Raw genomic sequence first — 17653 nt, 5'->3', positions numbered from 1 at the left:
AGAGGGAAGGTTTCAGCAGGACAAATGAGCTTGCAGTCATGTCACTGAGAACGTCACAGAGTCCTGCTCCATAGGAGGGCAACACATTAAAACACTCTTATGAGGCAGTAACTGTAGTGCCTTCCCTCACAGGGGAGAGAGACAACAGGTCTAAAAGTGCTCAATGCACCTCTGCAAGACTGAAGGGAGCAAAGACTGAAAGGAGTTGTTGGCACTCTTCCCATCTCAACCTGCCTCCTCTCCAAGTTCTCAAAAAGGCATTTGGGTCTACTGGATAAGTCTCAACAGACCTAGGTCCTCTGCTCTGCAGAAATGCCACATCAAGCATGCCTCAGCTCCGCACCTCTCTTTTCCCTCTGAACACTTACAAGTAACAAACCTCTAAGTTACAGACAACTACTCATGCTCAAAGACAAACTCAGTCTTGGCTCTCCATGGCTTCTACAGAAATATAGACCAAGAGGTGAAGGAGCCAGAGGGCCAAAAACCCTTTCCGTGCATCTTTTATCATGAAATCTTCAGTGATGCAGTGATATGAGGTCAGAGTACAGCCAGAAATTCAGGCCCAACATCTTACCTGAAAATAGTGGTAGGCTGCAGCCTTTGGTCTGTAGATATCTGCAAGTCCCTGCACCAATTCAAAGGGATGTGTAAAAAGTAGCTACAGAACACCTAATCCATATGCAGACACAATGAACTAGATGATATATCATGTGGCAACTTCCAGAGAAAATGATTATTTAAGTTTATAATGGCCTATGTTATTTTGCAGCTGAAGAGCCAACAGTGGAAGCACAAACTAACTCACAGATAGTAAAATTGCCCACACATGATCATGCTGGTGTACAAGCAAGTTTGCAGCTTGGACATCTTTGGAAGACATAAGTCGGTGCTTATTGCCAGTGATACCCCTTTCCAAGTGCCACTTGAGAAATCACGTAGTCACACATCAAACTGGTATGATTCTAACTATTTTTAAACCCACCTTCCTCTGAATCAGTTCTCCATACCAGTTTTTAAGAAATTACAGCTTCAGAGACACACAGCATTAGTTGGAGAAAGAAGACAGCTTTGCTAAGAAGTTGGAGTCTGGCAGACGGGAGACAGAGCTGGGAAGACAAACAAGAACTTATATACAGCATTTCCTCTTCAATAATCTGTGGTGGTCAAGAAGAGGCAGAGCCAACTGACAGTGACAGACAGACCAACCCTTTAATCTGGAAGGATTTACCACTGAGAAACTAAATGGTACAAATCCCTCACTTGACTCTGCCAAGAGACTGACAGAATAGAAAAAAGGTTCCCCCCTCCCAATTTAAAATATTCACCATGTACAAAGCAGTAATTAAAAACAACCAGCCACAAAGGCCAAGGGAAAGCGAGGGTTAGATTCTAGCTCACTTGGTAGGATTGAGGCAGAGTGCTGAGCTGAGGTCCTGGGCCGTGAAAGGGACCATTCATTGCCCACCAGCAACAAAACCAGGGCTCCTGTCTCTCAACAGAGCGATCTCCTCTGAAAGAAAGGGATACCAGTGGCCCTGTAGGGAGGAATAATCATCTTTTTGGGCCAAATAGCAGCAGTACCTCATCAGAGCAACACCCAAACTCCCGGAGAGCTGTTCCTGTTAGATGCCTTGAAATGCATCCTCCTGGGACGGTGCTGGCTCACTGCAGCCGAACCTGAGGCTGCAGAGGGGAAGGACTGACAGTGCAGGTCAGTGCTGTGCCTGCTGCAGACCCCCTGCGGAGAGCTGGCAGTCCTGCCTCAGGGCTAGCATGGGGCATGCAGGATGGACATGATGCAATTTGAGGCCTTGAGGACCCTGATGATGGCCCACAAGTCAGAGAGCTTGGCAGCAGTTGTGTCAAAGACCAACTGTTATGGATGACCACCACCTGCATGTCACAAAATGAGTACGGTTTTTCTCAGAACATGCAGCCCTAGAAAAGGTTTTTTCTCCTTGAAAGCAGGGGGGTGGAATACAAACTCTTCTTCTGAGAAGAAAGAAAACCCACAAATCCAAGTTTGTTTCCCCTACATTGTGCTCCATCAGGCAGATGTTAAACAAGATGCATGCCAGAAATAGCCCCAACTTCAGCTACTCCAGGGCTATAAATAAAGCTCCATCCCTTCCAGCCCAGCAGCCAGCAGGGGCCTGTTGAGTCAGCTCTGACACACAGCTGCTCCCACAGCGCAGCGCAAGGGAAGACCACTGAAGAAGTGGGTTAAACTCCACCATGTCAAGGACGCTCCTTCCTTCTCCAAACTCATCCAAGCCAGTGAACAGAGAAAAGGGGGAGGCAAGGGGGAAAATCCTCACTGGCTAAAAAAGCTGGCCTGGAAAATGTCCCCTGTCTCAGTGTGTGCCAAGTGGCCCACAGCTCTGAGCCAGTGGGCTGCTCTGATCCTGCACAGAAAGCCTCCTACCCACCAAGCCAAGCAGTGTCCCTTCCTGCCCCTGAAACAGAGAAAAGAAAAAAAAGTATTAAAAAAAAATCTACCTCCAGCCCCCATCGGAGCTACCCCAGCAACCATCTCTTCCTGCAGACTTTTTATTTTTTTTCCTCTGCAATGTACCTGTTAGGAGCTGCACATGGATACCTCTGTACCACCAGTACAATGTATACCATTGCAGCTCACCCCACTAACCACTCGCAGTACCTTCATCCAAGCATTAGGTTGTCCCAGGAACAGGCTCTAAGGAAGGAGAAATAAATTTATCTGCTCCAATCTGCTGCAGACAGACTCGAGTGCATCCCCTGTCACTCCACAGAGATCTCAGAGAGGCTTATTTTCCTATGATGCCTCCCAGGAGGGCCAGGTCCTTGGCAGATACAAGCCAGAAGAGCTCACTCTCTCTGCTGGATCCTGGGGACTTGGTCCCCCACCAGTTGCAGAGACTACATTATTACAAGCACATACACACTTCTGTCCAATTTCATGGGGTTTCCTTGCCTATCTGCCTGTAACAGCCTCATCTTCTCAGTGATGCTCCTACACAAGCTTGTGATGACTGGGAATAGTTCAGGCCTTGATAGTCCAAGCTGACTTGGCAAGGGGGAGAAACAGCAAATGAGAAAGTAAAAAGAGGGAGGAAGAACAGGCAGGATACCTGTATCTCACCCCAACAGCCACTTGCAGAAAACCTGACCAAAACTGTGCAAGCACATCAGCTGCTTTCCAACACCACTCCTCCTGCCTCTCCTTCCAGCTCATGCTCACCGCAAAGAGCATGACCTGTGATTATTGCAGGAAGGGGAAAAAGAGAAGAAATGCAGGAAGCCTCCTCTGCATACATAGTGATCTTGGCTGAAAAGAGCCCCAAAAATGCTTAACTCACTAGTTTTAGAAGCAGTGCAGGACCTTACTATCCCACGTGCAGGACTAAAGGAACAGAGGCACATGCCACCATCTTGGACTTGCGGGCTGCATCATTCCAGGGTGGTGGAGCACAAACTGGCATTCATCCCCATAACCTGCATCTTCTGAAGAAAGAAAGAAAGAAAAAAACAACACACACAACCCCGAAATAAAGCAAAAACCAAACCTGGTGGCAAGCATCCTGGCAGCATCCCACAGGACCTAGCTAAGCTTGTGCATTGCAAGACCCAGACCAGCAAAAGGGACTGAGGACCATAGCACTGCAGAGAATGAAATTGCTTGCAACTATTTTTTGTCCTTTCACGAGAACCTTGCCCTTTCACAGTCTCAGTTATAAGCAGTGCCAGAATACACCAAAATACAGCAAAATTACTATCAGTACCTAGTTCATGACCCAATTGGAACAGAGTTCAAGCACGTGCTGCTAAAGTTTATTTCTGTGTATTTCTGCCTCCCAATCTGTGTCATATCACGCTGATTCATTCTATAGATCCTTTTCTACAGACAGCGTAGAGCACAAGAAATATCCAGGGCTGGCTGTTTAGCAAACCTGCACTGAAAGCTTCCTTCCGTCTACTGCGCCTGCTGCTAATTCCCTTTACAGCTCTGCTCATTAATAAAAATACAACACAATAAAGGAGAACCGCACACATATACACCTTGCCCAAATTCCCTCCGTACTGGCTGATCCTGAGTCACCACCAGCGATTAACTGTTGCCATGCACTGAGGAGGACACGGTTATTAAATTAATAGGGGCTGCTTAACCTGGCTACAAATATACATGAGTTCTTTGTGCCTTAGTGAGCTAATAAGGCATGTGCTAATTACATTAATTCAAACAAGCCCAGTGTGCCCTGAGGGCAAAGGGAGAGAAGGGTGCAGCAAACCCAGGCTCTTTCATAATAGCTGTGCGAGAGCAGAAAGTACTTGCCTTGACATGGCTTTTGGAGAAGCATAGGAGTGCTGCAGCTTGCACCCTACGGCTCACTCAGCCCGGCTGCCTGGTTAACATGGAAAAAGCCCTGCTCATTCACCAAGCTCTTGGTGCAATGATAGACACAGGATCCCAGCCAGCTTGTTCCTTCCTACCTATGTGGTCCAGAGCACATCAAAAGCCTTGGGGTGACATCCTGCTGCTTTGTGAACCCTGCAGGCAGTCCCTTTCCCACAGGGACCACGTGGCACCGGCAGCCTCCTGCCACGGAGCAGCATCGGGGGCTGCAAGTCACCCAGCATCCTGCACGTGCCACTCCTCACATGGACCTGTCTCCTTCACATCCCTGAAGTCAGCCAGGAACAGCTCAGCTGGACAGGCAGCATGCAGAAGCTGCAGTGTGATCTCGACCAAGTTAGGCAATCCCAAGCAGCTCCCTAAACCTATCTGGCAATGGAGGCAGGTGGGCAGGACTGTGTGCACCTCCCACGACAAAACAGGAACAGAGCCTTCAGAAACGGGAAGGGGAAGGGACAGACTGTGGCAGGGAGAAGAAAAAAGGACAGCAGGAAAGAGACACACACAGTCCCAGCAAGGTTCAGATATGCTCAGAGAGGAGCCTCCCGTCTCTCCAGCCTAAGGGTAACCATATCCCTCACCTCTGCTACCCTTGGTGAGGAGCCTTCCTCAGCATCAGCTGTGCTCACACTAAAGGTGTCTGCTAGGCACTGCCACCACCTCCTGACATGTAAGGGAGGAAGAGGAAGAGGAGGTCATATTTCTTTGCATCTCCAAGAACACGTGCTCACAGAGCACTTTCTGAAGCATGCGCTGGTTCCTGTGAACACTAGGGGACTGTGCCCGAGCAAAGCAAAGGCATGGGTGGTTTTTTTCCCCTCTGTTCTCACTTCTTCCTATACTGCGTTCATCTGGCGGTACACAGGGCCGTCCCCAGGAGGCCTGAAAAGCAACCACCTTTCTCTGGCAGCAAGGACTATGCCATATGAATTGCAGGGTGTTTTAAAGACATGGTGCTGACTCTCCCCCTCAAAGAAAGAATCTACAATCAGGCACCAGGCAAGAACCAGGGCTGTGGAAGCATAGTACAACGAGGTTTGTCCTGCACAAAGAGGCACTGGTACAGGCTCAATGCAGTCTTGACAGTGGGTTGGCAGAGAAGATGCAAATATTTTCATGAAGGAAACCATACTAGGGATTTTTAGCCCCTGGAAAGTGCATCTGTCAAGCCATGTGATTCTCTCTGCCATCAGAGGCTGTGGTTACTCAACCACTAGTCCAGCATAACTTCAGGCTACTACCAAAAAGGAGGGAGCTCTTCCTTCCCCCAGAAACTGAAGGAACTCATTTCAGACCAGACCTATTCCCACATCAACGTGTAGCTGTGAACACACAAATGCTTGTGCTGGCACAAATAGAGAGGCAGGGGTGAGAAGGAGGGCTGCCCCTCTTAGCTGCAGCCTGACTGCTGTGGGCACTGAAAAAAACCAAACAATAAACTAGAACACGAATCCCTCCAGGGAAGCCTGGGAGATAAGGGCTTCTGGGCCCTGAACAAAATGATTTAGAAGACCTAGAAATCCAGAGCCCTGTGGGGCTATATGTCAACTGGTAACTGTCACTCAGAGTCCCAAAGAAGGACTGCATAAGCCTGGCTGGAACAGCAATGTGTCCAGCAAACCCCAAACCCTCCCACTGTAGCAAAGTCACAGTGCCCCAAGAGAGCCAGTTGCCAGTGTGGGTACCAACACTAAAGTATCATAGGTTAATGAAACAGGACCCCAGGGTGTGAAAAGACGTAAACCCTACTGTGTCACCCTCTGTAGTTAGGAGCCACAACGTAAGCATGCAAACACTGGTGTACAGGCTGCAGGCTCAGCTGCTTGCTGGAGCCAAGACTGTATTTCCGGTGCCTTTTGTACAAGAGACCAGACACAGAGCAGACAGGATAACAAAAGGACATCTCCCAGCCTCCCAAACATTTTGCAACAGCAGGTAGAGACCTTTCTAAGAAAGGAAGTTTATCTCATTACTTCCCTGAAGTAACCAAATTTGCTGAAGACAGAATTTGACTAATACTCCCAGTACACCAGAAGAAATGCTAGTTAAATGTCATGTTAATCAATATTCCTTGCCTCTCAGCCACAGAAGTGGCAACACAGGACATCCTGCTGCCAGTCCCTTTGCTGTGGGGAGTACATGAAGGTACCTGCTACACTCCTGCATCACAAACAGCATTCCTCTCCTCCCACCTCAGCTGCTTGCTTACGCCAAAGCTGTTCAGATCACAGCAAATGGTTCCTTGCTAGCCACACGTCAGCAGCCCCACACAGGTCACGATGCTCCTAGAGGTTAGCAGCTCCTCCAGGGAAACTCGTATGCGCTCTGTGACATGAGTGGTGCACAGATGCCTCCCGAGCACATAGATGCTGCGGGAGCAGCCCACTCAGCCTCCCCAGGAGGGTGCTGGCAGGCAGCACACTGCACGGTGCACTCAGGCACGCGCCCACACACAGCTCAGCAGTGGCCTGGCATTTCTTCCCCCCTTTCCAAAGCCAAATTCAGGCCATCTGTTGAAGTATTTCTGCAAATCATGCCTCTTTCAGGAAGGGCCGGGGGCCGAGTTTAGTTGTTTATATAGCGTCTGGCATTTCTGTAGTGGTTATCACTTCAGTATCCAAGCTATGTTCTTCAAACTCTCCATTAGTTCTGAAGACCCAGACTGGGGCACCAATGAATCCTCATTGTAAATTTCTGGAGAGGTGAGGGGGAAAAAAAAAAGAGGTATCAAAAAGACAACAGCTGCTCAGGTCATGCACACATTTAGCTGCTAACAAAGCGAGCGGGACAGTTCAGGGGAAGAGGGTCAGGCCAACACAATGTGTTTTATGTCCTTTAAAAGAACTACTACTCCTAGAAAATAGCCTTTATAAACAACAGCTGGTCCCAAAAGATGAGATGAACCAACAAGTGCTCCTGTTGCCTTACAGGGAAGCGCTCAGTTTACCCAGGAATAGGAAGCTACCCCCATCCTTGAGAAAGCCAACACAAAATGAAAAAGGGAAATGAAGCACCCAGAAGGAGACATCATTTACTACGTCAGATCATACCTTCTGCAAAAGCTGCCATTGCTATTGCATATAAATGGCAAAACCCTGGAAGTGCTGCTGTCCCTATTTGATCACAGGGGACAGGGTCAGAGACAGACATTTTACTGCTTATGCAAGGTCGTGCTCTGAATCTGCATCGAAGGAGAAAGTACCCAAACTCACAGTTAGCCCCTGACATATCCTGTCCCTAAAACATGGTTCTTTCTTTTTTCTTTTATTGTAAATCCCTAACTATCACATCACAAAGAGCACAGCACTGAACAGGGCACCAAACAAGTTCCCAGTCTGCACATGGCCTTGGAGAAGTGTTTCCATGCCACCCTACCCGGCCCACAATGGGGAACTGCCCTTGTCTCCTCTGCCAAGGCGTGCAGGCAGCACACCCGTTAATGGCAGTAAGGGGCAGACAGTGCAGTGACAAGGACACAGTACTCGGCAGCAACAGAAGTGACAGATGCGCTGGTCCAGACTAAGCACACCACGTGCTACCGCCTCCTTCCATGCGTTTATCAGTGCAAAGCCAGTGCTTGCCCTGGCTAAGGGCTTTCACATCACAAAGCACAGCCCCTTGTTGAAGCAAAAAAGATTCACTAGAAGCTGCGGTTGCATACAGAAATGAAGAATCATGGCTACTAGACTGGCTTCTGGCTTGATCCAAACTAAGAGGTCATCCACACAGCATCCCTCTCCTACTAAAGTGACTTGCTGGAAGTCCCATATCTTTGTGCTCAAATTAAAAAAGAAAAGCACACACCTTCTTTTCCCAAAGGCCTCCTCCAAGACAGTTAAGTCGCTCAGTGCAGCAGCACTGCTATCCAGTATAAGAGGGGAAGTTTTCCTTCTCCTTCCCTCTCCCCACTTTGTCCATGAAGCTCCTCATAGCTGGGACTACTATTAAATTGAGAGCATGAGCCCCAAACATGGAGCCAAACTCCAGGTGGGGCAGGCATAGTTTTTGATGGGACTTCAGTTGTCTCCAGCTGTTCAAATTCGTGCCATTCTGGATCCAGCCACTCAGATGGATCAAAATCAACCTCCCTCCTCCTGGCCTCTGGATAAATGCTGCAGACCCAGGAAATTAAAAAAAAAATAAAATAATGCAGACAGCTCTCCTGATAAGCCACACACCAGCATCAGCACCAAAGGAAGAAGGAGGGCACAGGGAGGTTTGACAAGGCATAACCACCCACCCACAACAGCACCACCAAAACCAGAGCAAGAACTGGTTAAGAAAAGGTTTAACAAAATAAATGTGAGACTGCATTCCTGCAGGCAGCTCACCACAGGCTGCATTAAATCAATACCAACAGAGACCCCACAAATTAAATAAACGGTATCCTGTCACATTTCTCCTGATGCAGAACAAGCATTGCTGCCCAAGTGCCTTTCCCTTCCCCAAGCAAATAATCTCCACGTGGGCAGTCCTCCTAAGACAGCAAGTATTCAAATTTTTATATTTGCATAAGAGGAATATATTTGTGTAAGAGGAAACTGCCAGACAGAAGTCCAAACCACCCACAGTGACAAGGTCTTTTCATTGGGTTTGTCTGGGGGTTTGCCTTGTTTTCTGAAGCTTTTGTACCCCGTCACTTTATCTTCACAACTGGAACTACCCAGCAATCAATACTGCAAGGCTAAAGCAACAGCCTGTTTTGCATTGGACAGCTCAATCCACCTCCTCCTTCCTGCTATCTTTGCACTGGAAAGCAAACAGAAGAGGACAGGAAGAAAATTATTTATCTGCTGTTACGATTAGCTGGAGCAACATAGCGTTAGCTCTAGCAACCCACCAAGCTGTTTGTTAGCTGCACATGGCCAACTGACAGTTCCCACTCCAATCAGGTACAGGTCCAGAGGACTCAGCCTTGCAGAAGAAGGAAGGCTTCCCCAAATCATGGCGCTAGGGAAGCCGAAACATACTGTTCTGTTAGACCTCAGGCACCTCTTCAGCAGAGGAAAGAGGTGCTTGCAGTCTGTCCGCAGTGAGACAGCAGGACGTGGCAAGGCAACTGGCTCCAGCAAGGCTAGAGTCCATGCAACCAGTCATGAGAAATGCACAGTGAAACATATGCAGTTTGTATGATACATTCAAGAGTAAAAAATAAAAACAATGCACTGGCTCACATAGGCAGCATCTATAGCTTGTTTGTCATGATGAGTAATAGATAATTCCAGCTCTCCTAACTTTCTGGTAGTGCAGATGTTTGGGTACTTCTAAGGGAGCCCAAATGTACAAACATGTGAATGAAAGCAGGCTTTTTGCATTTCCTGTAGACACAGTTAAGGATTTAGGTGAAAGCATACACAGATGTAAAAGGAATAACAGGTAGTCCTTATGTACCTGCAGTATCAGAAGGCAGGATGCTGTGACCAGGTAGATCCCTCCCCATCCTGCACTGCTGCTGTTGAAGGAGCAGCACAGGCACTTGTCCTTATGCAGTGCTGCACATTTAAACAGAGGAGCAGAGGCAGCTGGGAGATAAGTATGTCCAACTGGAAGCCTAACAGGATGTTAACTTGTAAGTGACAGGCTAAAGAGGCTGTGTGCCCAGGCTCTTCCTGTAGCTCCAGGGCTCCCACATGGAGCCCAACCTCAGCTGGTGCAAGCCAGATTTGCTCCGCTGTCTCTGCCAGAGCTACATCAACTTACTCCACTGAAGGACCAAGGTGCACACCTCTGGGACACCACTGACCTGCGAGCGGCTGTGTAGAAACTTCATTCTGGGGAAAAACAAAACAAAAACAAACAAACAAAACCAACAGGGAAGAAAAACCAGTCTGAAAAAAGACAGACAGGAACAAGGCAGGCTTAGGAGAAAGGTCTCTCTGTTCTGAAATAGCCTAGAAACAGGGAAACTGCAGAAACTCCCTCCATGGGACACTAGCATCCTACCATAACACACATGAACTGCAGCACTCAGGATCACAAGGAAACTCATTTGCCCCAGCCATTCCAAACCTGGTTTGGTTACACATCATCTCCTCAGCACAGGATCGCCTAACAACCGAACAAAAATATTTTGCATTTTTCCACCCCTTTTCCTTCCCCCCTGGGGCCTTGTTCAAAGCTCTTTTATGTCATTCTGGCATCACAATATGATTTTAGGGAGATAGAAACAACCCATTAAGAGATACACCCTGCGCAGGGCATCTTGCTGGCTCCGGAAAGTTGGCAGTGCGAAACAATTGCAGCTCGCTGCCCCCAAGTGAGTCCAGGGATCAAGAGAAAAAAGAAAGCATCGTGCTGGAACAAGGCAGACAAGTTGTGAAATGGCACCAAGGGACACGAGTCCCTCTGCAGTTACATTCAATGTCACTGAACTTCTCACCACACAAGCCTTTCACCTCACAAATTTCACAAGGACATACCACCTTCCAGCAGCTACTGTGAATTTGGCAATTGCCCTCCAAGAGCATTTTATTTCCACAGTGGGGTGAAACAGAATCCAGAGGTTTGCCAACATCTGTAAAACAAGTAACCCCAGCCCAGCAGCAAACCCAAAGCCCAGCCCTTTGGAGGACCAGAGATGGAGACCACACAGCCCTACACCACACCTAGGCGCTCCTTGCCGAGGAAGAAGGAGCGACTCATCAGTCACTCCTCTCATAGCCTCCTGGCTGCAGATTATTCAGATAAAACCCAGAGTGCCAGGCATAATTAACTATTTTCACAGCATTGCATGATCATCACATACACTGCATTGAGGGCGTCCCCTATATCAGGCTTTACTCCTCGTGGAAAAGCTGTTCTTAAGGGAATCTGCAAAACTGGGCCACTGGACAGGGCCACTGGATCTAGATGTGTTTTACTCCAGCACAACGTTTTCCCACCTAAAAATGCTGCAGCCCTACTCCAGAAAATCTCTCCCTCCTACTATTTCACAATTCTCAGCATGACAACAGTTAAGCAAGAACAACTGTATAGGCACATGAAATGCTTAAGGCTCCTAAGCAAGACTTTCCCCATTGTAACACCCTCATCAGAGCACTGCTCCAAATCCTCACGGCTCCCAGGCTTCACGGCACACCAAACCCCAGCCACTGCATCTCAGTCTCTGCTCTCCATCACACCTTTGCCCTGCTAGAGACCTACAACACAAAACATGATACCCAAGCAAGCAGAGGGGCTGCTTCCATGTATACGTACTGCTGTCACCTTGACCAGCCAGGTAGATATTTCCCCTTGTCTTGCCCACTAATTTAAATCTTGGCAGGAAATGGGCAGCAAATGGCCCTGACAGGCTGTCAGTGATTTCTACCTCCTAGTAACTTGATACAGCATACTATCCCTTCTTAAAACAGCAGCAGGAGGATCTTCTTGGGCCCTGGCATCTTAGTAAGACATTAACAGGATTGCTGGGCATCAAACAAGACTGCAGACTTTCCTTCAGAGCAGTGCCTGGCTCCAATTTACAACACAGATTTGCTCCCTGTTCCAACTCGGCCATCCATCTCTGCCACTGATCACCATTGCCCTCAAAACGTAACACTCCTCACTACAGCGGGTACTAAGTGAACAAATGAGCCCAAGGGCACAGCACCAGGAGAAAAATTGTACCTGTGTGAATGACAAGAGGAAGTAGTACTGCACAGTTAAAAATCCTACAGGCAAGACCTTCGAAGGGCTAAATCCTCATTAAATACCAGTATTTATTTTGCGGTGAAGAGGTTAGAGTAACTCTTCCTATTAGATCTCACCTATACCTTTATTTATAACAGCCTGGAAAGCAAAACACAAGCCCACGACAACCACCATCCGAGTCCCACATGATACATTGTTATCAGCCAAGTACCACTCTAGTTCAATTGCCTTTTGCTTGCCATTGCCAAGAAGCTGGTTCTTGAGAGGCAAAGCCACAGTGACTTGCAGTGATCAAAATCACTGCATAAACAATCCCAGCAGCAGCAGCCACACCACAAGAAGTTAGATCCTAACGGCAGCAAGACTCTTGGAGATGAACATGCTATGGTAAAAAACCCCAGTCTTTAACTGTAAACTCCTAATATTTAAAATATATTAGGCCAAATAAATATAGCTGGGATCCTGCTCTGAAATTTGTTATTCTGACAGCCTAGCAAGGTGTAGAAACTAAAAGCTGAGAAGCCCTGCAGGAGAGAGGCCTGGGGCACTGGAAAATCCAATTTCCACAACTGCGCCCTCACCCAGCAGGAGCCCAACAACTCCGGAGGGTGCAGCGAGAGAGGAGAGGATGCTTGGGGTCCAATTCCCAGGGTGACCTTGAGGAAATCCCACAGCCTATCCACATGTCCACATTCCCCATCCACGGGAAGAAGAGCACAATAACCTTGACCAACATCAAAGAGGTGCAGATCTAGCTTAGGAGAGCCAAGAAGGTGCTCAGAGGGAGCTTAGATACAGGACCCTGCCCTGCAACCAGGGCAGCCAGAGGCTACAATCCCACAAATCACCCCAGAAATCAGAAGCCCCAGAGAAAGGTGCAAATCGCTTTCAATATAAAAAGCGGCTGCTCCGGGGCACTAAAGGGCATGGCTGAAACCGCACACGTGTCACCCGCAATTTCCCCGGCGGGGGCAGGGAGAGGAAGGGCGACGCCGCTACAGCCCCCAACGCCCGGCAAGGGCTACACTAGCACCGCGGGGAGCACGGGGTGATCTCCCCCAGGCTCGGCGTTGGCACACGGGCACCTGCGCCTCTGGCCCCAAATTCGGGCAGAGGGACCCCCACCCCTGGGATGAGGGGAGCGGTTGGGGGGATCGGCACTTCCCAGGGTGAGGGGAGCAGGCAAGGGGGGCCAGGAGGGCTTACAACCCCTGCGGTGAGGGGGGGGGAAAGTGAGGGACCAGGAGAGCCCGCCCCCCCAGGGGCGAAGCGGGTACACAGGGGGCCAGGGGAGCCCGCAGCTCCCGGGGTGAGGGGCTGGCCCTCCAGGGACCAAGGGCGCAGGAAGGGGGCCCGGCACACCTCTGAGATGAGGGGCCGGGGCGAGAAACGAAGGGGCCGGTACAGTAGGGACCAGGCCGGGGGAGGCGAGCCGCAGCCTAGCAGCAGGAAGGGTGCCGCGACCTCCGGCGGCGCTTCCCGAGGGCCGGGGAGGGGCCGCGTCCGCACTTACCGGTCCGGGGCGGCGGCGGGTTCCCGCCGGGGCCGGAGGCCGGTGAGGCGCGGGGTGCAGAACTCCTCGGCGCGGCGCGGCTCGGCTCTGCCCCCTCTGGCCGCGCTCGGCGCAGGAAAAACCGCCGCCGCCGCCGGGCCCTCCCCGCCGGGGCGGCCGCCGCGTCGCCATGGCAACGCGGGCCGGGGCGGCCGGACCTCGTCGCGGTCTCCTCCGGCCTGGGCCCTCCCTGGGGCGTAGCGTCCACAAGCGACGAGAGCCACGGGGGAAAGGGGGGTATCCCTGCCCTCCCCTCCGACAGCAAATACCCCCTCGCCCCGCCGCATGGCGAGGTGTGCTTTCCCTCACTCCACCCGTCAGCCATTTTGCAGCCACCTGGCAAGGCGGCACACGGGTGGAACAATGGGACAAGCGACAATGGGGTAAAAATAATAAATCTGTCATCCCATTCAAAATAAAGATCCTTCAAAATAAAGACCAAGCCGGTTGTGGTCGGTTGGGTCACTGCGCTGTGCCACCTGCTGCCCTGCTGGAAAACCTCCAGGCCACAGCGCATCCAGGCCACAGGCGTGCATCACTTTTGGGATTAATGGGCTCCGTGTGTAATGGGGCCTGAGTCCTCGCACAAAAACATCCACAGAGACCGTTTCAGTGGGCTTTGGAAACTAAGCAAGAAGGTGAGGAGGACAGCAGTAGCCAGCCGGATCTCTGTACCTCATGGGATGACACCCATGGGTGTGACAGCACCAAGGAAAGAGGGAAACATCTGCAGGGGAATACATCTACAAGAGCATCCCTCAACGCTCATGTGCACTGGGTGCTACACTTGGGGTTACCAGTGCTATGCCAAAGGCTCACGGGAGCCAGCAGAGCACGAATACACAGCCTGTGCAATGAATTGGAGATGATCAGAGAAGAGCACCTACAAGGATGGTGGAGCGTGTCAGGCTAATGAGGACATTGTGTACACGGGAGAAGCAACAATTATATGGAGTCATGATGAACAGCCCAGAAACATCAGAGTTGTGCATGCACCTGGAAACGAGAGGAGCTTGTTATCACAGTCAGGGACCTGTAACGTAAGGTGAGAAGATGTAAACCAGAGGTCGGTGAAGCATCAGAAGCCAGTGCTAATGAGTTGGATGTAGGTGAAAAAGGGAGTAGCTTATGCACTTTTCAACCAGTGCTGGGCAAAGCATGAGAAGATGACAGCACAGGGGGTGGCAAAGCTCACTCTAGAGCTGACCAAGGAAGGAGACCTGTGCACTGTGGCCATTTTTTTGGTGTGTATTGGATGGGCATCCATCACAGGAGCAAAATACAAGTGCTGTGGGCAGGGAGCCGCTGGCACAGTCTGTCCAACTCCACAGCCTTGTCTCCACCATGTCCTTGGGAAAGTGCTGGCAGGCACTGACACAGGGCTCCCCCAGTTTGGGGAACAGGGAAACAGAGTGTGGGGGAGCTGCAGTCACGCCTTTCCACTCCCCAGCTGTGAAACTCCTTCCCACCCCCTTCCTCAGCAGTGGTGGGTCCCCACTCTGCCTTGTTTTGCTTTGGTGGGTTTCACTGTGCTGTGCCAACTCAGACAAAAGCTGAACTGAATTGAGGGGGATAGATTCTACCTTTTATCATAACATGCCATCCCATAGTTGTGCTGGTAGGACAGTACCATCCCCTGGCAAAGAAGAAGTTAACCCTGTCCAGCTTTGCACTGAGTTTTAAGAGATCTGCAATCACCTATTTTTATTTTTGGTTCTGCTGCATAAAACCAACTGCTCTTTGTAACCTGCATGGCACAAAGAACCCATTTCTTCCGGCAGCCTTTAAGAGAAGGGATAAAAAAAAAAGCAGAGGAAGAAAGTTTACATTCAGCAAGTGCCAGGTTGTCAAGGTTTCCTCTGCTCTCAGACATAAATTTTTTCTTCTGACAGACACAAGAGAGATTTAAAACCATTTGGTACAAAGTGGAGCCTTAAAAGCAGCGGAGCCTTAAAAGCAGCAATGTGTATGTCTGATCCAAGGTGAAGAGCAGAGCTCAGGACCTCCTGTAGAAGGCAGGATCATCGTCATCGTGGCACACATGGGAGCATTATACCAGGTTTGTGCTTAGTTCCTCCTGCATGAATCTCAAAATCCTGTGCTGCTTTCAGCCTGGCTGCCAGAGAGGCCGTGGGCTGGTTTAGCCCTGCCAAGGGCACGGGTCAAGTTCAGTCTGCTGGCAAAGAAAGAGGCTTTCACGAGGTCAGGTTTTTCAGCTTCCTTCCCCATTCATATTGCTTTCTGTTTTAATAAATCACGGAGTGCCAGTGAAATCCCCAAGCGCCTGATGTGTGTGGGTATTAAACCAATGCTTAAAAGAGCCAAATCGGGCGGGTTTGGGCACTGCTTCCTTGGCCTGGTGGCCATCCTGGGTGTGATTATCAGAGTGCTGGTAGACAATTTAACTGATAAAGATTGAAGAGGCAGTAACATATAATTAGCACCGGTCAACATCCTTTTCTGGAAAAATCAATCTCAACCAAGCCTGATCTCATTCTCCATTGGGACCACAGGATGGATTGCCAAAATTAACAGCACAGAGGTGATAGGGGAGACATCCAGCATCTGGCTGCTGAGAGGACAGCCAAACGGTATGAATAAAATGAGCAGATTCACAGCTGGCCATTGGCTTGGATGCCGGGAGTCACCCAGAAACCACTGACCCAGCAGGTCTGGTTTCATTTTCTGTGCGGATACTTGACATTACAGAAGTGAGAGGGGACGTGGATGCAGCTGGAGGGTGAAAGGGGTGCGTGAAGGGGACAGCTGTACCCCAAGCCCAGCCTTGTTGTCCCCAAGAGCTCAAAAGGCTGCAAGACCACACAGATAAATCAGCACATGTGGTCTGTCTGTCCCCTCTGGCCATCACTCCTCCCAAGGAGGTTGAAGACATCTTCTTAGTAGCTATTTGATTCAAATGCCTAATAAATAATGAAAGTCCCCAATGCTCAAGGCACGCAAGTGTTCCTCAATTTCCACCAGCAAACTCTCCAGCCACTTTTCTCCAGCAAAAGCAGGGAAATCAAGGCTCGGCAATGTTAGTCTCTGAAAAAAACCAAGCAAAAAGTTTTCAGGCTTCCATCATTGATCACCAAGAAGCCAAAAAGGCATAAAAGTATAATTTTCACCCCTTTGTAAATGACTTTTAGAGCCGCAGGGTTGACCCTGGAGTGCTAATGGGTAATGTGTCATGAGCTGGCTTGCAAAATGGCCCAGCTCCTGCAACATGCCCCACAGGGCTGGCAACCTCCAGTGAGCGCCAGCATCTCGCCATGCCTAGCACCCATGGGGATCTGGCCTCAGGGCTGCCTGACACCCAGTGGCCCCTGTTCCTGTGCATCTGTCCACAATGTGTCCCAGAGCAGCAGTGCCCTGACTCCTCCGGCAACCGATGAAGGCTCCCACACTCAGCACAGGGAGTGCAAGGGAAAGCAATCTCATGCTCTGCGTGCTTATCTCCTGGATAAAACAGCAAGGCACTTTTGTTTATTGAGTGTTGATGAATGGAGCTGTCTTGGCTCCAGATCCCACTCCTGGCCACAGGAGCCTTTTACCAGGGCTTACCCCCTCATCCCAGGGAGAAATTGCCCCCCAGCATCCCACCATCCGCATCTGCCCCTGTGCAGAGGTGGCATTGGATTTATGGGGCATTGCAGGATAGGGAGCATCACTCTCTTTCCCTTGGGTGTGCGGCCAAGCAATGCCAAAGGGTGCTGTTTGCTCCAGGATTTTATGGTGTTCCCCACTCTCCACAGCTCGTTTGTTCATCTGCCCGTCCAGCACTGGCAAACAACTAAGGGAAATCTGTGACTGCATTAACTTGCTTTGCTGTTTCTCGGGGGCAGAAAGTTGAGATGTCTCCATGCCACCCGACTGGAGGATAAAGTGGACATCAAGGACACTGCCATCCTGCCATGGGTGATAATGCAATGGCCTGGCCCACAGGAAGAGTCATGGCTTCCTGGGCTCACTGCTTCGCCAGGAGCTGCCGCCAGCTCCTTCAGGGCCATGTTATTTTGGGACCCCAAAAAGCCGATGGATCCATTTGTGACTGCCTCTGCACTCCAACCACC

At 50.0% G+C, this 17653-nt stretch overlaps 1 protein-coding gene across 2 annotated transcripts in view; it reads right to left on the bottom strand.

The window, feature by feature from the left end:
- SLC25A22 (solute carrier family 25 member 22) overlaps positions 1-13674 on the bottom strand; it is a 52822-nt gene extending 39148 nt beyond the window's left edge. Inside the window, exon 1 of one of the 2 annotated variants that reach the window (XM_054827807.1) lies at positions 13542-13674. The gene's annotated coding sequence lies outside the window, so the exon portion shown is untranslated. Of the gene's footprint in view, positions 1-3341; positions 3366-13541 lie in introns of those variants that run through there. The other variant, XM_054827812.1, reaches the window with a different exon arrangement.
- Between the last annotated feature and the right edge of the window lie 3979 nt (positions 13675-17653).

The sequence above is a fragment of the Grus americana genome, chromosome 5, assembly GCF_028858705.1.
Source record: "Grus americana isolate bGruAme1 chromosome 5, bGruAme1.mat, whole genome shotgun sequence".
NCBI lineage: Eukaryota > Metazoa > Chordata > Aves > Gruiformes > Gruidae > Grus > Grus americana.
This window is presented reverse-complemented; position numbering and strand designations above follow the sequence as displayed.